At 39.6% G+C, this 25,862-nt stretch overlaps 1 protein-coding gene across 4 annotated transcripts in view; it reads right to left on the bottom strand.

Annotated features, from left to right (window-relative positions):
* Nucleotides 1-25,862, bottom strand: part of CACNB2 (calcium voltage-gated channel auxiliary subunit beta 2) — a 410,393-nt gene that overhangs the window by 247,419 nt on the left and 137,112 nt on the right. The gene's annotated exons all lie outside the window — the stretch shown is intronic.

Here is a 25,862-nt window from a genome sequence, read left to right as displayed (position 1 = left end):
ACAGGGGGCTGCCCTTTGGCAGGAACGACGGGCTCAGCAATTTCACAGCGCCGAAGGCTATAGGCTGGCAAGTACGTGACTGAAATTCTAATAAGCTGACATAATTATTCGCTTCATTATATTGCTTATATCAGTTTCACTCTTCGTTTCTAAGATTAAGCTATTATGAAATTGTCTGAGTTCATTGTTTTTGTGCCCTAAGTGTGCAACCGTTCTAATCTTTCACATTATGTGAACCTGAAAACAATGCATAGAACACTGATGTTCTGTATTTATTGATTAGTTATTATTTGGAACGACTATAAAATATGTTTTAATACTTTGACTTATTGACATTTATGAAGGACTGGCCAAGAACGAAGAAAAGTTGAATCATAAGTTCTTGATTTAATCTGAACAAAGTCTCATACTCTGGTTGCAATTAAGTCACATACTTTGAAACCAGAGAAATCAGTTCATATTACTAATAATAAAAGCTGATGGGGAAGATTTACTCTGAAATTTAAAATCTTGAGCTTAGTTGGACTGCATGGTAATTTAGGCACCATTAATAAAAACATTTATTGTGTTAGTCTAGGTTTTACAAAAAGCAGAGCCATTATTTAAAATCAATAAAATTGAAAAACCATTCTTGCATGGGAGCCAATGAACAGACTTTATTTTCTTCCTGCAGCAATTCATCTACCATGAGAATACTTCTCTGTGCATACCCTTTCATCAGCTTCTAGAAGCTGAGTCTCAAAAACACATGTGTCTGCAGTCTACTGTATCTAGTCCCTTATTATGAGGCTAACCTTTCCCCTTAACGAGGAAGTGCTTGCATTAACAGGACAATGTTGGGAAATGAATTCGGAAAGCTAGTATTTAGATGGCACATCAGTACTTACATCTGACCCTTCAAAGCTCTAGCAGTTAACTAAGACCTATAGCCTGAAATCTAACCACAGATGAAACTGTACCAATTCCAAATGAATGCTATTTTCTCCAGATAGTAATGGAGCAAAGCTGTCAGAGAGAAATCCTCAGCGACTTAACGAGAATAAAAAATGCCATGGAGAAGTGCCAGTCTCATCAAGGACTTAAAAAGTAGAGTAAATATGGAATATCCAATCAACTCAGAAAAAAAAGGCAGATTGTCATCTCATTTTTCATGAAGCTGTAACGTGAAGAGAACCCAAATCAGTGTCTTTTAAGAGTATTCTTTAATCCAATTGTACTGCCAATCAGGGCTCAAGAGTCAAGTTCAATGGAAAAAATAGTGCAATAAGGGATCATACAAGAAAATTCAGAGAAGTACCCTCCAGCAGTGATGGCTTTTCCCTTTGAAGTGGAGACACATTTCAAAATTTTAAGTGCTTCTCGGCTGGTAGAAATAAGAATTCTATTATTTTTAAATGGTAATGAGCACATAATAACTAGCGTTCAGAAATGAAAATTCTATGAAATTGGTTGCATCAAGAGGGATTGACCAAGAGTTCTTTAAAAGAATACATTTTTAAAACCAGAAGAGGGACTTCGCTGGTGGCACAGTGGTTAAGAATCCGCTTGCCAATGCAGCGGACACGGGTTCGGGCCCTTCTCCGGGAAGATCCCACATGCCACGGAGCAACCAAGCCCGTGCGCCACAACTACTGAGCCTACACTCTAGAGACCAAGAGCCACAACGAATGAGCTCACGTGCCACAACTACTGAAGCCTGCACACCTAGAGCCTGTGCTCCGCAACAAGAGAAGCCACAGCAATGAGAAGCTCGCGCACCACAATGAAGAGCAGCCCCCGCTCTCAGCAACTAGAAGAAAGCCCATGCACAGCAATGAAGACCCAATGCAGCCAAAAATAAATAAAATAAAATAAAACATTTAAAAAAACCCAAGAATTTAACTGAAGCGGAGGTCTACCCTATAAGATTAAAAAAAAAAATACACAGATTTCTCTTTTAGAATGTTTGTGACCCCAAAGGAAGAGAGGCCATGACAGGGGAAGCTTTGACCTCTGTACCCACCTTCAATCAGACAAAACTTAATAGGCAAACTTTGCTGAGAGCCCTCATATACAAGATTACAAGTTCTAAGGTCTGTCTGTATTGCTGTCTTATTCAAATTTGGGGAGTAGACATTTGGAAGTTGGTTCAGGAAACTTCTGCATGTAATTAAATCACTCTTTAAGACATATTCAGTGCTCTTACAGAAAAAAAAAAAGATGCTGAGATACTGATTGTTACTCATAATTTGAAACAATTTTGTAAACTCTCTTTCTTATGCCTTCCCAGTTCAGATGCCTTCTCTCCCTTCTCTATTTTTCTAGAACTGAAAGTGATTTTCATCAAAATAAGTGGACAGGTTGGAAAGCTGCCCATATGTTTTCCCAGTGTAGCCCATCACACCAAAAATAGATCTCCTACTTCTTTCTGCGGCATCTATAATGATTTCACAATTAGAGGTCATTAAGACTCCCAAAGAGAAGAACTTCCTAGAAATACAAAATCCACATTACATCTTTCATGGTAGACATTTACCAAAACTGTGTCTGCACAGACCCATGGTTCCAATAAGGTCAGTGGTGCACAAGTAGAAATTAACGGCATGAACCGGATCAAGCAATAAAAGTTGTACCTTAGAAGGAGGCAATTAATACGTTATTTTGTGTTAGATCTTTTACTGATAGACTCCTCACAGCATTGCTTAACTGATTCTGTAAACTTCAATTGTAATTTAATATTATAATTCAATAAGTTGCCAATATTTACAGAATGTCTGAATAAAATCTTTACTGTCATTATTAGTTATTTAGATCGATTCAAATACTAGGTCTTTACTCTTGACAAGTTGTTATCAGGCACTAATTCTCCTGGAAAGGCAATTCTGGATTTTTCCTACAAACTCGCATTGCCATGAGCTACCTTGTCCATAATCCCCGTTTATGTAACTGAGAAACACCAGCATTGCTAAGCTTGAAGGTCATGCTTTACTTTCTAAGCTTTAACCACAGGAGAGTGTGGTTCGTTAAAACAAAAATCTTATGACTGTGTTCTTTGTATGTGTAAACATCACCCGTGGTTTCTGCCATCCAGGATCTATTCTTTTTTCTAGAAACAAGACGTGGATTTTCCTTTGGAAATTCTCTTCCTCCATCGTATGCTGGCTTGATGAGAGTCTGTCAAGTCATCTTCCCCTCTTCTGGCCTGAGAAGATCCTCTGGGGTCATCTCTCCCAGGAAGTGAACCTTGAGTAACTTGACACAAGTCAACTTGAGGTGAGTCACACTCATCTCAGAGGAAGGACTCTGAAGAGCCCAGCCATGATTCCCGACACTCCAATCCTGACTTTCAAATGTTCTGTGATTCTCTGAGCTCTCCACAAACAATTTTGTGCACAGAAATCAAACTGAGAGATGACCAAACATTAAATGAAGATGACCCATCCCTGAGATGCAGATTCTATGGGTCTGGGATGGTTCCAGGGACCTGCATTTTTTTGGACAAACATCCCCAAAAATTCTTATGCCAGTGACTCAAAGAACACACTGAAAAACATTAGTGTAAATTGCCAATGAATTCTATGTTTAAATTAAAAAGAGGTGATTTTTATTGTGTATCACCAAATGATCTTAATCACTCTTTATAAAGCTTTGAAAAGTGATGATTATTATAGAGGTGTGTTACCTTGGGAGAGAAGAGAGATTCCAGATCTTTTGAGTGGATTCTTTTTTTTAAACTCCCCCTTCCCTGCCATCCTGCCCTTGCCCCCGTCAACCAGAACCCTTGAAAAATTGTGAAGAAGCCTCTATTCCTGATGAGAGCGTGTCCTATCAATCTTTGCACAGAAAAAAGGTTGCGATCCACCACTTCTGAATGACTATCACTTTGTTTCATAGTCTGAAATCCACCCAAAAGAACAACCTGATTTTCCCGATAATGAAATTACCAAAGAGGACTCAATGACTCATTTGGGGAAAGCTTCAAAGAAGAACTGAGGACATTACCAAAAAAAAAAAAAAATAGTGAGAGACAGAAACTTCAACATACCCACAGGCTTAGAAATGGCTTTGCCTCTTAGTCCTTTATTCTATTCTACATTGCTGTTTGGAAATCAGAGTGGATTATATAAATTATTCCTTTGGTGATGGAGAGGAGAAAGGTGATTGGTTCATCACAAAAGTGCAAGGGGAGAAGATGGTGGAAGAGTGAGACATGGAGATCAACTTCCTCCCCACAAATACATCAGAAATACATCTACATGTGGAACAACTCCTACAGAACACCTACTGAACGCTGGAAGAAGACCTCAGACCTCCCAAAAGGCAAGAAACTCCCCACGTCCTTGGGTAGGGCAAAAGAAAACAGAAAAAACAGAGACAAAAGAATAGGGACAGGACCTGCACCTCTGGAGGGAGCTGTGAAGGAGGAAAGGTTTCCACACACTAGGAGCCCCTTCGCGGGCAGAGACTGCGAGTGGCAGAGGGGGAAGCTTCGGAGTCATGGAGGAGAGTGCAGCCACAGGGGTGCAGAGGGGAGAGCGGAGAGATTCCTGCACAGAGGATCGGCGCCGACCAGCACTCACCAGCCCGAGAGGCTTGTCTGCTCACCTGCCGGGGCGGGCAGGGGCTGGGAGCTGAGGCTCGGGCTTCAGTCGGATCGCAGGGAGAGGACTGGGGTTGGCGGCGTGAACACAGCCTGAAGGGGTCTAGTGCGCCACAGCTAGCCGGGAGGGAGTCCGGGGAAAAGTCTGCAGCTGCCGAAGAGGCAAGAGACCACTGTTTCCTGGGGCGCAAGGAGAGGGGATGAAGAGCGCCGCTTAAAGGAGCTCCAGAGATGGGCGTGAGCCGTGGCTATCAGCGCAGACCCCAGAGACGGGCATGAGACACTAAGGCTGCTGCTGCAGCCACCAGGAATCCTGTGTGCATGAACAGGTCACTCTCCACACCGCCCCTCCCGGGAGCTGCTGCAGCCCGCCACGGCCAGGGTCCCGTGATCCAAGGACAACTTCCCCGGGAGAACGCACGGCGCGCCTCAGGCTGCTGCAACGTCATGCTGGCCTCTGATGCCGCAGGCTCGCCCCGCATTCCGTACCCCTCCCTCCCCCCGGCCTGAGTGAGCCAGAGCCCCCGAATCAGCTGCTCCTTTAACCCCGTCCTGTTTGGGCGGGGAACAGACGCCATCAGGCGACCTACACACAGAGGCGGGTCCAAATCCAAAGCTGAACCCCAGGAGCTGTGCGAACAAAGAAAAGAAAGGGAAATCTCTCCCAGCAGCCTCAGGAGCAGCGGATTAAATCCCCACAGTCAACTTGATGTACCTGCATCTGTGGAATACCTGAATAGACAACGAATCATCCCAAATTGAGGTGGACTTTGAGAGCAACGATATATATATATTTTTTTCCTTTTTCTCTTTTTTGTGAATGTGTATGTGTATGCTTCTGTGTGTGATTTTGTCTGTATAGCGTTGCTTTTACCATTTGTCCTAGGGTTCTGTCTGTTTTTTTGTTTTTTGGGTTTTTTTAGTATAGTTTTTAGTACTTGTTATCATTGGTGGATTTGTTTTTTGGTTTGGTTGCTCTCTTCTTTCTTTTTTATTTTATTACTTAAAAAATTTTTTTTAATAATTATTTTTTATTTTAATAACTTTTTTAATTTTCTTTTTTCTTTCTCTTTTTCTCCCTTTTCTTCTGAGCCGTGTGGATGACAGGGTCTTGGTGCTCCAGCTGGGCATCAGGACTGTGCCTCTGAGGTGGGAGAGCCGAGTTCAGGATATTGGTCCACCAGAGACCTCCCAGCTCCACATGCTATCAAACGGCAAAAATCTCCCAGAGATCTCCATCTCAACTCCAAGACCCAGCTCCACTCAACGACCAGCAAGCTCCAGTGCTGGACACCCTATGCCAAAAAACTAGCAAGACAGGAACACAACCCCACCCATTACCAAAGAGGCTGCCTAAAATCATAATAAGGTCACAGACACCTCAAAACACACCACCAGAGGCGGACTTGCCCATGAGAAAGACAAGATCCAGCTTCATCCACCAGAACACAGGCACTAGTCCCCTCCACCAGGAAGCCTACACAACCCACTGAACCAACCTTATCCATTGGGAGCAGACACCAAAAACAACGGGAACTACGAACCTGAAGCCTGCAAAAAGGAGACCCCAAACACAGTAAGTTAAGCAAAATGAGAAGACAGAGAAACACATAGCAGATGAAGGAGCAAGGTAAAAACCCACCAGGTCAAACAAATGAAGAGGAAATAGGCAGTCTACCTGAAAAAGAATTCAGAATAATGATAGTAAAGATGAACCAAAATCTTGGAAATAGAATGAAGAAAATACAAGAAACGTTTAACAAGGACCTAGAAGAACTAAAGAGCAAACAAACAATGACGGACAACACAATAAATGAAATTTAAAATTCTCTAGAAGGAATCAATAGCAGAATAACTGAGGCAGAAGAATGGATAAGTGACCTGGAAGATAAAAGAGTGGAAATAACTACTGCAGAGCAGAATAAAGAAAGAAGAATGAAAAGAATTGAGGACAATCTCAGAGACCTCGGGGACAACATGAAACACACCAACATTTGAATTATAGGCGTCCCAGAAGAAGAAGAGAGAAAGAAAGGGACTAAGAAAATATTTGAAGAGATTATAGCTGAAAACTTCCCTAATATGGGAAAGGAAATAGTTAATCAAGTCCAGGAAGTGCAGAGAGTCCCATACAGGATAAGTCCAAGGAGAAACACGCCAAGACACATATTAATCAAACTATCAGAAACTAAATACAAAGAAAAAAATTTAAAAGCAGCAAGGGAAAAACAACAAATAACATACAAGGGAAACCCCATAAGGTTAACAACTGATCTTTCAGCAGAAACTCTGCAAGCCAGAAGGGAGTGGCAGGACATATTTAAAGTGATGAAAGGGAAAAACCTACAACCAGGATTACTCTACCCAGCAAGGATCTCATTCAGATTTGACAGAGAAATTAAAACCTTTACAGGCAAGCAAAAGCTAAGAGAATTCAGCACCACCAAACCAGCTTTACAACAAATGCTAAAGGAACTTCTCTAGGCAGGAAACACAAGAGAAGGAAAAGACCTACAGTAACAAACCCAAAACAGTTAAGAAAATGGTAATAGGAACATACATATTGATAATTACCTTAAATATAAATGGATTAAGTGCTCCAACCAAAAGACATAGACTGGTTGAATGGATACAAAAACAAGACCCCGTATACATGCTGTCTACAAGAGACCCACTTCAGACCTAGGGACACATACAGACTGAAAGTGAGGGGATGGAAAAAGATATTTCATGCAAATGGAAATCAAAAGAAGGCTGGAGTAGCAATTCTCACATCAGACAAAAAAGACTTTAAAACAAAGACTATCAAAAGAGACAAAGAAGGACATTACATAATGATCAAGGGATCAATCCAAGAAGAAGATAAAACAATTGTAAATATTTATGCACCCAAGATAGGAGCACTTCAATACATAAGGCAAATGCTAACAGCCATAAAAGGGGAAATTGACAGTAACACAATCATAGTAGGGGACTTTAACATCCCACTTTCACCAATGGACAGATCATCCAAACAGAAAATAAGGAAACACAAGCTTTAAATGATACATTAAACAAGATGGACTTAATTGATATTTATAGGACATTCCATCCAAAAACAACAGAATACACTTTCTTCTCAAGTGCTCATGGACATTCTCCAGGATAGATCATATCTTGGGTCACAAATCAAGCCTTGGTAAATTTAAGAAAATTGAAATCGTGTCAAATATCTTTTCCGACCACAATGCTCTGAGACTAGATATCAATTACAGGAAAAAATCTGAAAGAAATACAAACACATGGAGGCTAAACAATACACTACCTAATAACCAAGAGATCACTGAAGAAATCAAAGAGGAAATCAAAAAATACCTAGAAACAAATGACAATGAAAACACGACGACCCAGAACCTATGGGATGCAGCAAAAGCAGTTCTAAGAGGGAAGTTTATAGCAATACAAACCTACCTTACGAAACAAGAAACTTCTCAAATAAACAACCTAACCTTACACCTAAAGCAATTAGAGAAAGAAGAACAAAAATACCCACAAAGTTAGCAGAAGGAAAGAAATCATAAAGATCAGATCAGAAATAAATGAAAAAGAAATGAAGGAAACAATAGCAAAGATCAATAAAACTAAAAGCTGGTTCTTTGAGAAGATAAACAAAATTGATAAACCATTAGCCAGACTCATCAAGAGAAAAAGGGAGAAGACTCAAATCAATAGAATTAGAAATGAAAAAGGAGAAGTAACAACTGACACTGCAGAAATACAAAGGATCATGAGAGATTACTACAAGCAACTATATGCCAATAAAATGGACAATCTGGAAGAAATGGACAAATTCTTAGAAAAGCACAACCTTCTGAGACTGAGCCAGGAAGAAACAGAAAATATAAATAGACCAATCACAAGCACTGAAATTGAAACTGTGATTAAAAATATTCCAACAAACAAAAGCCCAGGACCAGATGGCTTCACAGGCGAATCATATCAAACATTTAGAGAAGAGCTAACACCTATCCTTCTCAAACTCTTCCAAAATATAGCAGAGGGAGGAACACTCCCAAAATCATTCTACGAGGCCACCATCACCCTGATACCAAAACCAGACAAAGATGTCACAAAGAAAGACAACTACAGGCCAATATCACTGATGAACATAGATGCAAAAATTCTCAACAAAATACTAGCAAACAGAATCCAACAGCACATTAAAAGGATCATACACCATGATCAAGTGGGGTTTATCCCAGGAATGCAAGGATTCTTCAATATATGCAAATAAACCAATGTGATACACCATATTAACAAATTGAAGAAAAAAAACCATATGATCATCTCAATAGATGCAGAAAAAGCTTTCGACAAAATTCAACACCGATTTATGATAAAAACCCTCCAGAAACTAGGCATAGAGGGAACTTACCTCAACATAATAGAGGCCATATATGACAAACCCACAGCCAACATCGTTCTCAATGGTGAAAAACTGAAACCATTTCCACTAAGATCAGGAACAAGACAAGGTCGCCCACTCTCACCAGTATTAGTCAACATTGTTTTGGAAGTTTTAGCCACAGCAATCAGAGAAGAAAAAGAAATAAAAGAATCCAAATCAGAAAAGAAGAAGTAAAGCTGTCACTGTTTGCAGATGACATGATACTATAAATAGAGAATCCTAAAGATGCTACCATAAAACTACTAGAGCTAATCAATAAATTTGGTAAAGTAGCAGGATACAAAATTAATGCACAGAAATCTCTTGCAATCCTATACACTAATGATGAAAAATCTGAAAGTGAAATTAAGGAAACACTCCCATTTAGCACTGCAACAAAAAGAATAAAATATCTAGGAATAAACCTACCTAAGAGACAAAAGACCTGTATGCAGAAAACTATAAGACAATGATGAAAGAAATTAAAGATGATACAAATAGATGGAGAGATATACCATGTTCTTGGATTGCAAGAATCAACATTGTGAAAATGACTATACTCTCCTCCAAAGCAATCTACAGATTCAGTGCAATCCCGATCAAACTACCAATGGTATTTTTCACAGAACTAGAACAAAAAGTTTCACAATATGTATGGAAACATAAAAGACCCCGAATAGCCAAAGCAATCTTGTGAAAGAAAAACGGAGCTGGAAGAATCAGGTTCCCTGACTTCAGACTATACTACAAAGCTATAGTAATCAACACAGTATGGTACTGGCACAAAAACAGAAATATAGATCAATGGAACAGGATAGAAAGCCCAGAGATAAACCCATGCACATACGATCGCCTTATTTTTGATAAAGGAGGCAAGAATAAACAAAGGGGAAAAGACAGCCTCTTCAATAAGTGGTGCTGGGAAAACTGGACAGCTACATGTAAAAGAATGAAATTACAACACTCCCTGACACCATACACAAAAATAAACTCAAAATGGATTAAAGACCTAAATGTAAGGCCAGACACTATAAAACTGTTAGAGGGAAACATAGGCAGAATACCCTATGACATAAATCACAGCAAGATCCTTTTGGACCCACCTCCTAGAGAAATGGAAATAAAAACAAAAATAAACAAATGGGACCTAATGAAACTGAAAAGCTTTTGCACACAAAAGGAAACCATAAACAAGACGAAAAGACAACCCTTAGAATAGGAGAAAATATTTGCAAATTAAGCAACTGACAAAGCATTAATCTCCAAAATTTACAAGCAGCTCATGCAGCTCAATATCAAAAAAACAAAAAACCCAATCCAAATATGGGCAGAAGACCTAAACAGATATTTCTCCAAAGAAGAGGTACTGATTGCCAACAAACACATGTAAGGATGCTCAACATTACTAATTAGAGAAATGCAAATCAAAACTCCATTGAGGTATCACGTCACACCAGTCAGAATGGTCATCATCAAAAAATCTACAAACAATAAATGCTGGAGAGGGTGTGGAACCCTCTTGCACTGTTAGTGGGAATATAAAGTGATATAGCCACTATGGGGAACAGTATGGAGGTTCCTTAGAAAAGTAAAAATAGAACTACCGTACGAAGCTGCAATTCCACTCCTGGGCATATACCTTGAGAAAACCATAATTCAAAAAGAATCATGTACCACAATGTTCATTGCAGCTCTATTTACAATAGCCAGGACATGGAAGCAACCTAAGTGTCCATCGACAGATGAATGGATAAAGAAGATGTGGCACATATATACAAAGGAATATTACTCAGCCATAAAAAGAAATGAAATTGAGTCATTTGTAGTGAGGTGGATGGACCTAGCATCTGTCATATAGAGTGGAGTAAGTCAGAAGGAGAAAAACAAATACCATATGCTAACACATATATATGGAATCTAAAGAAAAAAAAATCGTCATGAAGAACCTAAGGGCAGGGTGGGCATAAAGATGTGGACCTACTAGAGAATGGACTTGAGAACACGGGGAGGGGGAAGGGTAAGCTGGGACAAAATGAGAGAGTGGCATGTACATATATACACTACCAAATGTAAAATAGATAGCTAGTGGGAAGCAGCTGCACAGGGAGATCACCTCGGTGCTTTGTGACCACCTAGAGGGGTGGGATAGGGAGGGTGGGAGGGAGGGAGACGCAAGAGGGAAGAGATATGGGGATATACGTATATGTATAGCTGATTCACTCTGTTATAAAGCAGAAACTAACACACCATTGTAAAGCAATTATACTCCAATAAAGATGTTAAAAAAAAAAAAAAAGAGTGCAACGGGAAAAAAACCCAGTAAACAAAATTGAGGCTACTTCTGATGATTCAAACAGAAGAGAACTGGCTGTTATCTCAATGTAATACCAAGAAAGAGAACAAACAGAAGACTCTGGATCAATGGCAAGCAGATCTATTCAGCAGAAAGGTCGTCTGGCAATAGAAGGTCTCTAAACCAACAACACAAAAGGCTGCATCAGAGCACTGCTACCTGAGCTTCGACAGGGGATGTAGGAGGAATGAGGCATCTCCTAAAACAGGTGCCCCTAAGTTATATATGGGAAAGATGTTAGGGCAGCTTTCAATACATAGAGCTGTTAAAGCCTTTAATTCAAGGCTTCAAAAAATAATATGGCGGTACTTTCATTTTTCAATGGCTGTGCTTAAAGATACTTTTAAAATATTTTAAAAAACATATTTACCTATTTGGTAACCAGTGGTTTTTGTTTGTTTGTTTGTTTTGTTTTCGTCTGCAGAGCTTACAGCATCTTAGTTCCCAGACCAGGGATGGAACCCATGCCCCCTGCAGTGGAAGCACAGAGTCCTAACCACTGGACCACCAGGGAATTCCTGATAACCAGTGTTTTTAAATGAAGCTAGTTTGTAGGTTTGGGTTAATTTCATCATTGAAATCAAGCTCAGGTCTCTGCGGCACTGGAGCAGGTCCTTGCCATGGGTAAATGAACTGGTTCTTGCTTTAGATCCTTAAAAGAAATACCCAGAATCTAATCTAAACAATGAAGAGAGGTCTAAAGAGTAAATGATTACATAGTTTCAAACTCTTGCAACAAAATTTACCTTCTGCTTTGTAAACATGGAAGAGACCAAGGAACCTAACTTTATATCGCAAAACCCTGTTGTGTGTGCGCGCGTGCGCGTGTATATGTGTGTTTACACACGCATATACACATACATAATGAACTTTATGTAAATATAAAATTAAAATTGCATATTATAATGACTAGTGGGAAGAGAAGGGTGTTCATGGAAAAGTAAGAATTTGATAATATTTCTCCAGCACGATTTATTTATTTATTCAACAAATATGTCTTGAACATTGGCCGAAGGCCAGGCATTCTTCCTGGACAATAGGGACGCAACAAGGCAAAGGGAACTAAGGGAACGTAGAGTTCAAAGGAGGGGGGCAGACAAGTAAAGGAGTAATTATGAGAAGGTATAGGAAGTGCTACCGTCGGAAAAGAGCAAGGATTCCTGACCTGGACTTGGGAACAGACTCTATGAGGAGAGGCAAAAGGTGTTGGGAAGTGAATGACAGTCAATGCCACTGGGACTTCAGAGTGTGAAGGTGCTAAGGGTTAAGGCCCAGGAGGCAAACAAAGGCTTGATCAAGAAGGGCCTTGTACCATGTTGCTTGGATTGTCCTGATATTCTCAGAGAATGGGAATCCACTGAGGATTTTAGGCAAGGAAATAACATGATTGCCTTTGAGGAAAATCACAACGGCGGCTGCAATGTGGAGAAAGGATTGTTGCAGAACGAAGACTAGGACAGGGAGACCATTCAGGAGGTTGCTGCAGCAATTTGGGAGGAAAATAACTGGAGCCTTGACTAGGGTCAAGCTGGGTGGAGTAGAGAAGAGTATAGATTCCAGAGCTCTTGAAGGAGAAGTGATTGAAAGGGATGAGTGATTGGATCTGAGAGTCAAGAGAAACGACAATGATTCGTTTGTGGCTTGGGCAATTGGGAGGATAGTGGCACCTTTTAATCTGACCAATACGGTGGAAGTAGACACAGGTTTTGGTGGGAGAGTGGAAGGAAGAAGCAGAGATGAGGAGGATCAGGACAAAGACGACTGAATTCAGTCTTGCATTGGTTGTGTCTGCGGTGCCCGTGGTGTTTCCAGATGAAGATATCGAAAGGCTTTTGCATGGTTATATGGGTCTGCAACTTGGAGGAAGGATCTGAGCTGGACATACCGATTTAGGGGCCATCAGCACAGACATGGAACAGTTTTCCTTCAGTCATTTTGGCCATTTCTTCTAAGGCTACTTTTCTTTAGGTTTTCCTTCTTTTAACCATTCCTCAGATGCATGTTGGTATTCATCGGCTTCTCTAAGAATTGACTACCTGACGGAATACCAATATAAATCAGAAAATGAAGATATCGTATGCATAGGAGAAGGAATAAGAAGAGATATATGGAAACAGGCAAACGAGGCAACACAGAAGCGAAGAAAAAGATGGTTCAAGACAGTTGGATGGGGCCATGACCAATGGATCTGACTCTCTTGACCATTTTGTCTGGAGGGAGGTGACTCACCAGGCCAGCATAAATTAATGGGAATATCTCCTAAGATGATTTATGTTCCTCTGCTCAGACCTTATACATCCCTTCAGACCTTCATTTACTTAGGAAATATGCTAACAAGAAAGGCATGCCAGAGTGCAAATGAATTCAAAAGGATGTGACCATCTTTCATGAAACAGTTCTTAGCCTGCAAAGCAAAGCATTAGCACCCTCTCCCATATTTGAGCACATGTGCACATCACACCCCTGAAAGACAGGCCTAAAGAACCAGCCCAAATCTACCCTTCTTGTTTCAAAGTACTTGGAGTACATATGAAAACTTCCCAACTAACAGGTTCCTCCATTTCTGGATTATTTTCCCTCCATGCATTTCAAGTTGAGTGCTTTCTAACGAGCAAAGACGTGCATTACGTACATTAATTTATATTTTATAAGCCTTTCTGGAAGAAAGTGAGGGATAAATTAATTTAAAGGCATTTGCCACATTCAATATCTATTACAAAAATACAACATACTTATTGTAAAACGTCTAGTGATATAAACAGTAAAATCCCACCTGGTCCTTGATAAGCCCACTTCTGTAAGACGCCCATACATTGGAAGAGCCTTCTAGGCGTCTTCTTAAACACCCATATAGACATAAACACAAATACCCATAAAGAAATAAACACATGGACAGTGTAAGTGATTATACTATATACAATGCTCTGCAACTTAATTTGTAAGTAACAGATTCTCAGAACGTAGACCTCCTTCTGTGTTGGTCTGTAAAGATCCAGCTTTCTCTTTAATGCCAGTGTGGTATTATTCTCTGGTACAGGTGGTATGCCATTTGTTGTTTTCCTACTGTTGGATATTCTCGTTAGGTCAAACACTGCAATATTCCCATAAACTCAGGTATCTCCAGCATCAGGCTAGGCCTTCCTGAGGGTGGGGATTAGGGGTTCAATTCCTCTGTGTATTTTGAACTTTCAGGATAGCCCTGGGCAGAGAGCAGGCGCTGAGTGACTGCTGCACGAATGGATGGGAGGACGACGATCACAGCTCTTCGTAACTAAATAAACTTTACAGAAGCTTTCTTTAAAACAATGAACTCACCCTTCCAAAAGCGATGGCTCTTTCTCAGCCACTTTTTTACCCCAGAAGTAGTGCTCAGATGCAGAGGGCGATGGGAATAACAATAATTAAAATAGTTCACACTTAATTGAGTACGTACTACAAGCCAAGTGTTTTCATCGTTTGACCCATGGAATGTATATGGCCAACCTGTGAGTAAGGTTCTGTGGTTATTCCTCATTTAACAGAAAGGGAAATCGAGGCACAGAGTGACGGAGTGACTTGCCCAAAGGTCTACAATGTACAGAGCCTGTGCCCGTGCTCCAGTCTGTCATACACGTATTAAACCACATCTTCATGCTCCCATGTTTATCGCAGAATTATTCACAATAGGCAAGGTAGGAAACAGCCTAAGTGTCCCTCAATGGATGAATGGATAAAGATGTGGAATATCTATGTACACACACACCCCACTGGATAATTAAGATGTGGTACATATATATACACAATAGAGTATTATTCAGCCATGAGAAAGAAGGCAATCTTGCCATTTGTGACAACATAGCTGGATCTTGAGGGCATTATGCTAAGTGAAATAAGTCAGACAGAGAAAGACAGATACTATATGGTATCACTTACATGTGTAATCGAAAAAAAAAAAGTCAAACTCACAGAAACAGAGAATAGTAAAGTGGTTGCCAGGGGCTGGGGAGTGAGGGAAATAGGGAGAGGTTGGTAATAGGGTACAAGCTTTCAGCTCTAAGATGAATAAGCTCTGTGGATCTAATGAATAACATGGTGACGTGAGTTGATAACACTGTACTGTAGAATTGAAATTTGCCAAAAAGAGTGGAATTTGAATGTTCTCATCAAAAAAAAAAAAAAAAAGAAAAGAAAGAAGATAAATATGTGATGGATGATGTGTTTATTAACTAGATGGAAGGAATCTTTCACGATGTAGATATTTATCAAATCATCACGAGGTATACTTTAAATATCTCATAATTTTATTTCTCAATTATACCTCAAAAAAACTGAAAAAAACTTTAAATGCTATCTTCCTAAAAATAAGCACACAAACAAAACTGCCTCTCCAGTGGGAAGAAAAGCATTGAGTGATAAAGGGATGAGCTGAGAACACTCAAAAGCAACTAGAGGGTCCCACGTCTCTGAAAATTCATCAACAAGCTTATTTTCAGTACACGCCCAGAGGTTGCAAACTGCTAACTCAACTTCATCTTCCCCCTCTGTACTCCTTAACACTAACAGGTCTGCTCATCTTTCTCATTTTCTATTAATAAAATGTCCTCATGTGCTGAAGCTTATAATTAAAGCAAAATTTAAAGCTCTGAAAAAAATGAAGTCGTCAAGTAGCATTTTTATTGTGAAATATCTTAAATACTCATGGTCGTCATTTCTGAAGCTGTGGTCTACTGCTCTGATGTAAGCATTTACCGTCTAAGGATATTTTCACATCTTAGAAAGATGCACATGAGTTAAAATTCTTTTTAGAATTAACGGCACTTGACAAATTTGAAGGATCGAATTAAGGATTTTAATAGGGCCAAGATTAAAAACTATTAAAAACACATGCAGTCCCAAATGTTGAGAAAATACCTTTAAGAGTAGGCCAGGCAAAATATGTATAAATTTGACTTTTCAAGACACAGGTCTTAAAAGCCAAATAGTACCCTTCAAGGACATCTTAAGACATGTCTGGAAAAGCACCATGTTATTTAAGGTATATAATATATAAATATGGGTGTAATATATACGTATGTATATATATATATACCTATATTAAAACCACTAATGCATATGAACCTTATTCCTTTATCTGTTGGAGAACAAAATTGATGCCTCTCAAAACTCTTTAAAAAGTCTTGTGCCGGACTTCCCTGGTGGCACAGTGGTTAAGAATCTGCCTGCCAATGCACGGGACGCGGGTTCGATCCCCGGTCCGGGAAGATCCCACATGCCACGGAGCAACTAAGCCCGTGAGCCACAACTACAGAGCCTGCGCTCTAGAGCCCGCGAGCCACAACTACTGAGCCCACGTGCCACAACTACTGAAGCCCGCATGCCTGAAGCCCATGCTCCGCAACAAGAGAAGCCACCGCAATGAGAAGCCCACTCACCACAACAAAGAGTAGCCCCTGCTCACCACAACTAGAGAAAGCCCGTGTGCAGCAACAAAGACCCAACGCAGCCAAAAATAAATAAATTAATTTTAAAAAAAAAGTCTTGTACCATAAAAATATATTTTCCAGAACATGTATAATAAGTGTATAGCTTAAACTTATTTCCCCTAATAAGACAATTATGATAATTTGGAAAAAAGTATGAATTGTGAGAAAAAAACTATAATTCATAAAATATATTACCTACAATTCTGCTAAGCAGAAATCTCTTATTACTGGCACTTTAGTACAATACTTCTCAAGTTCAATGATAATTGAGTTTTATACTCAAAAGCACTACAAAAATTTAGCATTAATTAAATGTAATTATAATCCCATTATTTTAACTTAGAACTACATTCCAAACAAGATGCACAAAACATGGCATGTGGAATAAAAATAAATTTCAGTTTGAATCTCAGCTTGGCCCCATCAGATCCTGTGGCCTGTGGTGATACAGTTTACTTCTCTCGTCTGAAGTTTTCTCATCTATAAAATTGTGTTATCATCACTTGCCTTGTTTTTTTGTACTCTTAAACATTGTTGTAACGTCAAATGACACGATGGGCCTAGAAGTATTTTGTAATGGATAAAGAACATGTGGTGTGTGTGTGTATATGTGTGTGTGTGTTTGTATATGTGTGTGTGTGTGTATACACACACACATACATACATACAATGGAATATTACTCAGACATGAAATGTTGCCATTTGCAGCAACATGGATGACCCTGGAGGGTGCTATGCTCAGTGAAATAAGTCAGACAGAGAAAGACAAATACCATGTGTTATCACTTACATGCGGAATCTAAAAAAACGAAAGAAACGAGTGAATATAACAAAGCAGAAAGAGACTTACAGAGAACAAACCAGTGGTTACCAGCGGGGAGAGGGAAGGGGGGAGGGAAAATAAAAGAGTAGGGGATTAAGGAGCACAAACTACTACGTATAAAATAAATAAGCTACAAGGATATATTGTCTAGCACAGGGAATATAGACCATATTTTATAATAACTTCAAATGAAGTATAATCTAGAAAAATATTGAATCACTATGTTGTACGCCTGAAACTAATATAATATTGTAAATCAACTATACTTCCACGTTAAAAAGAGCAGTTATCTACCATTTTCCTCCCTACGATCCCCTCCTGCTCTCTTCCTATAGTTTCTCCATCTCATGATCTGGTAGGGGTTGACAAACAACATTTCAGTTTTTTAAAAAAATTTTTTACTGAACTACAATGATTTACAATGCTGTAGCACAACATTTCACTTTATTTACTTTTGGGTTTTTTTGTTGTTTTCTTTGGTTTGTTTTTGTTAACACTTCGTTTTAACTCTCAAAAAAACCCTTCAAGCTTGCCCTATTTTCCCGATTATACAGATGAGAAAGTGAGACTAAGAAAAAAAAAAAAAGCAACTCCCCACTATCATGCAGTAAATAAACACCAAGAATGAAACCTAGATTGGCCTGATTCCACATTCTAATTATGTCTGTATATACCATTTTGTCTCTAGTCACTTTATTATGCTAACCATCAATACCTTTTTTCCTTGTATGTTCTTTTTTGAACAAAAAAGCCTCAAAAGACAGAGAACCTAACAGAATAAGAATCAAGAGACTCAAACAGGGACTTCCCTGGTGGGCCAGTGGTTAAGAAACCACCTTCCAATGCAGGGGACGCGGGTTTGATCCCTGGTTGGGGAACTAAGATCCCACACGCCGTGGGGCAACTAAGCCCGTGCACCACAACTACTGAGCCTGCGCTCTAGAGCCCACGAGCCACAACTACTGAGCCTGCACTCTAGAGCCCGTGCGTTGCAACGAAAGATCCTGCATGCTGCAACGAAGCTTCTGCATGCCACAACTAAGACCCGACGTAGCCAAATAAATAAATAAATAAATATTAAAAAGAAAATTCTTCAAAATCTCTACTGTATGAAAATTCCAGAATATATTAAAAAAAAAAAAAAAAAAAGAGAGACTCAAACAGGTACTTCACCAAAGAGGCTATCCAACTGGCCAATAAATATATAAAGAAGGTACTTGATTTCAATAGTCATCAGAGAAACACCAAGTCAAACCATACATGGGGTACTTGTACACATTTACCAGACTGGCTAAGATGTAAAAGACAACATCAAGTTTTGGTGAGGCACTGCTGGTGAGAGTGTAAATCGATTGAACCACTTTGGAAAGCTCTTTCGCAGTATTGACTTAAGCTGATATATAAGCCCCGTGACTTGGCAATTTCATTCCTAGCTTTATATCTAACAGAAATGCATACGTAAGCATCAATAAAAGAACATGGTACAAACATTTATAACCGCGGTATTTACAATAGCTCCCGACTGGAGACTACCCAAATGCATCTCAACAGTATGGAAAATTAAGTTACGGTCTAGTCACATAATGGAATACTATACAGCCACGAGAGTTAGCAGACTACAGCTATAACTACGTGCAACCACATGGGTTAATCTCATAAATAAAATGATAACAGCATCAGCTGAACAAAAAAGAATATATATGGAGTGAGTCCATTTGTATAAAATTCAGAAACAGGAAAAAGCCAAATTGGGGGTACCGTGGAGGAGGGGGGAGCTGATTGGTGAGTGGAAGGTAGGATAAGAGTTCTGACATTGCTTGGTTTCTTGATTTTCGTGTTGGTTACACAAACTTGTTCACTCTGAGAACTTTCATCAAACTCAACACTTAAGATTTCTGCACTTTTCTGCATGTGTGCTATACTTCAATAGAGTTTACCCCAAAAGAGTTAGTATCAATCTCTGCTCCCCCAAAGCATGCAAATGTCAATATTTTAGAAGTGTTGCATAGAGATGCACACAGAACTTATCAGGCTTCTATATCCTTTTAAGTGTAAGAGTATTTATTCAGCTCACAGATTTTCATGTCATTTAATAAAATAAAAATAGCAGGACAGTTGAGATAAAAGTAGGAATTACGTCTAAGATGCGAAGCTGGGTTCTAAAAGGATGATTGTTTGGTATAAATAAAATAACGAAGACTAGCTCTTGAGTTCAAATACTCAATAATGCCAAAAAGAGAGGCTTAAGAATTGCATCTTACAGAGAACAAGAGGGGTCACAGCCTACAGGGCGCTCATGGGACAATTTCTGAATATGAAGGCAACGTGACATGAGTTAGGGGAGGGCGCCTAATAAAGGTGACAGCCGCGGAAGGTAAAAACCTAAAAACAAAAGGACTACGGAATATGTACACGACTTTATTCAGAACCCACAGAACTTTCATATTCTTTCTGAGAGACGATGTGAGACTAGGAAGAATCCTTGAGAAAACTGTCGTACTAAAAAAAGGTATAAGAACTAGTGGCTGATTACACATACACATACACCGTGCCAACTGAATTACATATTATACCTCGTACATATATATATTTCTTTATATATACCCCCTTTCAATTCCTAAGCTTTAGTTGGAATTTAGTACTAGCCTGATCTAAGTTATCACTGCATCAAATTGATAACAAATTGGAGAAAGGACACCGAGACAGTCCACTTAATGGACAAGGCCCCCATCACTTGTGATACACATGGGTTCGGGCGCCCTTTGCCCTGTTGTCCACCTGTTTATTCACCGAGCAGCTTCCAGACTCCACGTGTTGTCTGCTTTGCAGGCAAATGAGAGTTCTCATTGCCAGATATATACTTAGAGGTTCTTTTCCTCCAAGGAAATGCAATATGTTTCAGATTTAACATACTACAGCACTGGGTTGACTATCTATAAAAAAAACTGCAACCCACGTATTAAACTGCCAGAGAAAAGAGGCTAAAATAGCAGCAGGTGGGTTACAGGTTAGAGTTCCCAAGAGATAAATGTTCTAAAATAAAGGAAGATCTGTTTCTAGTGACCAAGATATATGAATTTCTTTTATCTTTAAGGTATATTTGTGCTATATGTTTTGTAGTTCCTTCACCAAAACACAGGGTAAAAAAGTTTGAGAATTAGCAGATGAATCAAATCTTCTAACCCTTCAGTCAAGACTCCAGAAAATACAGTTTATGCTGTCTCTTCTATTTGTTTACATGTTCAATGTCAGGAAAAGGACAAAAATAAGTTGGGTAAAAAAAGACTGCTTGCTTTGAGGCTTTCTTTCAGAATTCCTCTAGCCAGCAGGCGACATAACCACAGATTTCCTCTAATTTATTATATAAGAATAAACAGAAATATATGAAACTATGGAATTGTCAATCTTCATGAATCTATAAAAAATATGGATTTTAAACTTCAAATGATTTCTATTTTTAATTTAAGATTTTTCTTTATGTGGATAATTTTAGACTTTAGAAACTTTCTAATACTTATTCCCAAATCCTATTAAAAAGCAATTAATTTTTCTACTGAAAAAAAATCTATTTCTGCAGATGTTGTCTTTAAAAATCTTTGCTGGCTACCTCACTACTACATTTATTCCTCACATGTCAACTGTTGCATTCAAAAGACAAATGACCCTGAATAGATAACCGTTACAAAAATCTGTAAGTTAATGGGGCTTTTTATGCTTTTAATTATTTAAGAAAATTGAATATTCTCTTTAAGATTTGATAGGAATAAAATTATCCCTTTCCCATCTTCCCACGTTCCTGGTCTCCAACTTTATTAAGTAGATTGTATCAGATTTTGACCTTGTTTGTCCTGGAAGTGTCACATATATCTCTTGTAGTGGCCAGTTTTCCAAGGTCACAGATTTCCCTACACTATACCCTTAAGTATTGATTAACTCTCTTTGCAGATTTTCTAGTTGTTTTGCAGCCAGGAATCTCAGATCAGTGTTAAGCAATTCAGCACTGCAGTTTGTCCAGCCTGCATAAGCCTCTTGCTTCCTTTCACATCACTCCCTGAAAATCAAGTAGCCACACGCAAAAGGAGGGTGAAAATACAGCGAGCGTTTCCTCCGAGCTTGTCAACTAGCATACTGCGTGGCATCTTTCAATTAGCATCCAATCATTTTAAGTAGTGATACTTCAGTGTTTGTGTAAGCCTGCCTTGTAGAATTTAATACTCAGACAGCCATTTTGCAAAACACAGCAGGTCCATGAAATAAGGGCTATTTCAGTGAAAGAGTCATAGAACAATAAAGCTGCTGTAAATGCTGGCGTAACTGCAACAGCTGTGTCATCCATCTACTATTTTTCTGAAGCTGTTCAAAATAGCATTTAAAGGGAGCTTCTGTGGCTATCTTTAATTTGACAAACTCCGTGGTATTTCTCCCTAAAAAAGATTCTTTTCATGCCATAATTCAAAGATGAAAACAGGACTCTACGTAAAAGAGAATCTCAACTGGTTTGAACTGATACAGACGTCTGAGACAATGCACTTCCCAAGCGATCCCAGGGCAAGTTATTTTCGACCTTATCAAAGTAACACCGCACGAAAGATACATTAAAAAAACATCTCCGGAAAAACTCAGAATCTCAGATACCTCAGGTGGCTTGAAAACTCGTTGTACACATGGTTGATTCTCTGGCTGATCCCCAGCACAGGGATTAAAAACATCTGAAAGAGGCACCACGCACCAGACAGACACGAATAGTATTTTCAGCCCCTAGCTGCAACGTACGGCAACAGAAACTTACATAGGACACCCGGGCTCGCCTCCGGTGCACCAGCCCACAGCACTGCATGAAGAGCCGTGCAGAACGCAGTCAGCGTGTGGCTTCACCAAGCTGCACTGTACCTCCTCTTTTGAGCAGACCCGCTGTCCATTTCTTCCCACCTTCCACTCCCAGGTAGGAGGCACGGGCAAATCAACACTTAGCTTCTGCCTCCCAGGTAGTTTCTAAAGATACCGCCGTTCCTGCGGGCATGCCCAAACTTTGTTCTTCCCCTGTTTTTCTTTGCTCGGGCGGGAATCCGATCTCTTCTGCTTCGGGGAAGAAACTGACCAGAAATCTACCCAAAGTATCATTTATTTTCCTTAAGTGACTATGGCTAACATACAGTTGTGACGGTCTGGAACGTTAGAGTTTCTTGGCAACGTTTTGACGGTAGCCATTCTCACCTGGGGAGATTTTCAAAGAGCAGAGCATCTTTGCCTTTCACAAGCCGGCAGTCTCCTGCTTTATGACAAGAGGAGGCCTTCTCCTGCTGCTGTTCCTAACCCTCTGAGAATGCAGCTGCTCTGCCATCACTGCCTTGAAGCCTCCCCAGACCGGCAACAGGATCCTCGCTTCAGTGTTGCCTCCGTTATCACTTTGGCCATATCTGATCTGTGATTTCTCCCTCCTCCCCCTTTCCTCTGAAAAATAACAGAGTCTAGACTTTAATTCACTCCGGATTCCTAGGACTACAGAACCAGCCTCCAAATTGTCAGACGCTTCATCTTGCAGTACGTGTTTCACATGAATTGTAGGAAGGACTGGCCTCAGGACCCAACTCACCCAGCCACTAGAGCTACACGGGTTTTTGTGTGCTTTTTAGTTTTGCTCGCTGCCAAATACTCATTTTCTACGGGAAAGCACATTAAATAAACATAACTCCGGCAAGCAGATCTGATCTGAGTCAGACTTCATTAATTAATTAGCTAATATATCACCTCTGGTTTAATACAAGAAACTCAATAAGCCTGCTTTCCAAGCCCCAGATCTCACAAATGAATACTCCTTGTAAGCTGTAAGCCGTACTTTACATCTTTTTTCTAAAAGACACAGTTTGCAGAGAGGGAGCTGATTGCAACATTCTTTCTAAAAGGCCCTGTACATGTCACACCTGAAAAGATGAATGATTAAGGCATTTGGGGATAAAACTATTAATTTATATGGTATCAACCGTTCTAATAAGCAATGGTTTATATAGCCACAGCTATTGATCCACGTTTGTCCCCATGCCCACGTCATTCCATATACTGTTGTCACCTGAGAAGATATTTTAACTATTTCATGTCACAGATTGAGATCACACACCATTAAGTTCTTTAGGCCCATGGAAAGTGCAAGCCCATTAATTCTCAGCACTTTACCATTCTTTCCTGAAAACCTATGATTTAAAGTAACAACTCTTATTATTATTCATAGTCTAACAGGCTGAGCTGAAAAAACCTGCCTTAGTTCAATGTTCTTATTTGACTAATAAAAGAACTGAGGCCCAAATGGTCAAGTGCTTTGTCTGTAAGTAACATAAGCAATCATATTACTAATATCTAGTAATTCATATAATTGGAATAGTCTGTGAAAATTCTATGGTTTTTATCCTATACTGATTAATGTCCCACATAGTTGAAGATCCAAAACGGAATCATGGATAGGCTATGGACAAACAGTAAGGTTCCTTTTGGGATTACATCAGGAACCCAAAGTAAAATAAAATTTTTGGATCAGGTTGTAAATTGCCTTTTGAAGTAAGTCCTGGAAAAAAATTCAACATTTCCTGGACCACACAAGATTGATTTCTAGTAAGCAGGATATCACTTTGGTTTTTGAAATCAACTTTAGTGAGACATAACAGCAACTAATATAAGAGAACATATCATTCAAATTCAAGCTTTTTCTTAAGGCCCCTTCATCACCCTCAGCCAGAACACATTTACTAGGATAACTGAATAAAAATAAAAACAAACTCAAAGTTAGAATAAGATGAAAGCATTGGAAACACGATCTCTTCTATGAATTTGATTTGGAATTCACTTAACTTCTTATCAACTGTGATATTATTATACACAATATGAGAGCGTTCCCCAGTTCATTAAAGAGTCCATTCATTTTGCCTTTCCAGAATCCACAACAGGAGGCCAAGCGCTAATTTGATTTGGCAAACATTTATCCAGCATCTTCTATTTGCTTTGGCACTGTCCTAGGTGCTGGGGATAGGACATGAATAAAACACAGTGCATACCTGCCTCCAAGCACTGATAGCAAAACAGAGGAAAGAGAACACAGCATCTGAGCACTGTGGGAACACTAATGACACAACTCCTACCTGTTCCTGGAAGGAATGCTGAAGGCTTAGCAAAGGTGGGAACTCTTGGGCTACTCTTTGCAGAGTGGGTAGAATTGCATCCAGTGGAAAAGGGGGGCAGAAAGAATCCAGGGAAGGGGGGCAGAAAATGCAAAAGCAAAGAAGATTATATACAGATTATATACAGAATAAATTGTTTATATAGAATGTAAAGAAGAATGTATATAGATTCAGTTATCTATGATACATTGAGACAACAGGGATTTACCCCAAATCTCTCCAACTGTACTGGTTTCTCCCCCAAATCCAGTCCTTATTCATCTCTCTATCCTTAGCACTTAGCACAGTAACATAGACATGGTAGGTATGACAAAGATTCGGACCCCCCCCATCACACATTCTCTAGTTCATCTGGAGTGACAGAAATGGACCTGGGGCTGCTGGGCTGAGTTACAGAAATATCTCAGCCTCCCTTGCAACTTGGTACAGCCATGTGACCGACATGCGTTCAACAGGATAGGAGCGGAAATGACACCTTAGGACACCAACACCTTAGTCATGTGCTTTCCCCTTTCTCATCTTCCCTTTCTTGCTAGCTTGAGTGGAGGTAGACTGCTGGCAGCTGGAAGAGCCGACTATATTGAAGGATGCTGCATATTCAGGAGAAAAGAGCAACAAGACAGAAAGAGCCTGTGTCTTGTAGGACACAGTGTCACTACCAAGGTACAGGTAGGACAGTGCTGCTACCAAGCCAGCTCTACATCGCTTACATTTGGACTCTATTTTCTTTTTCTTTCTTTTTTTTTGGTTAGTTTTCATTTGTTTTATTTTATTATTTTTTATCAAAATTTTAAATTGAAGTATAGTTGATTTACAATGTTGTGTTAATTTCTAACGTACAGCAAAGTGACTCAGTTATACATATACATGTATCTATTCTTTCTCAGATTCTTTTCCCATATAGGTTATTAAAGAGCACTGAGTACAGTTCCCTGTGCTCTACAGTACATAAGACAGAAACAAACTCCTATGCAGGCAGACCTCAGAGATATTGGGGGTTCGCTTCCAGATCACCGCAATAAAACGAATATGGCAGCAAAGTCAGTCCCAGGA

Source organism: Balaenoptera physalus, assembly GCF_965194825.1.
Source record: "Balaenoptera physalus genome assembly, chromosome: 2".
Lineage (NCBI taxonomy): Eukaryota > Metazoa > Chordata > Mammalia > Artiodactyla > Balaenopteridae > Balaenoptera > Balaenoptera physalus.
The sequence above is the reverse complement of the archived record's forward strand: the minus strand, read 5'-3'. Positions and strand labels throughout refer to the sequence as shown.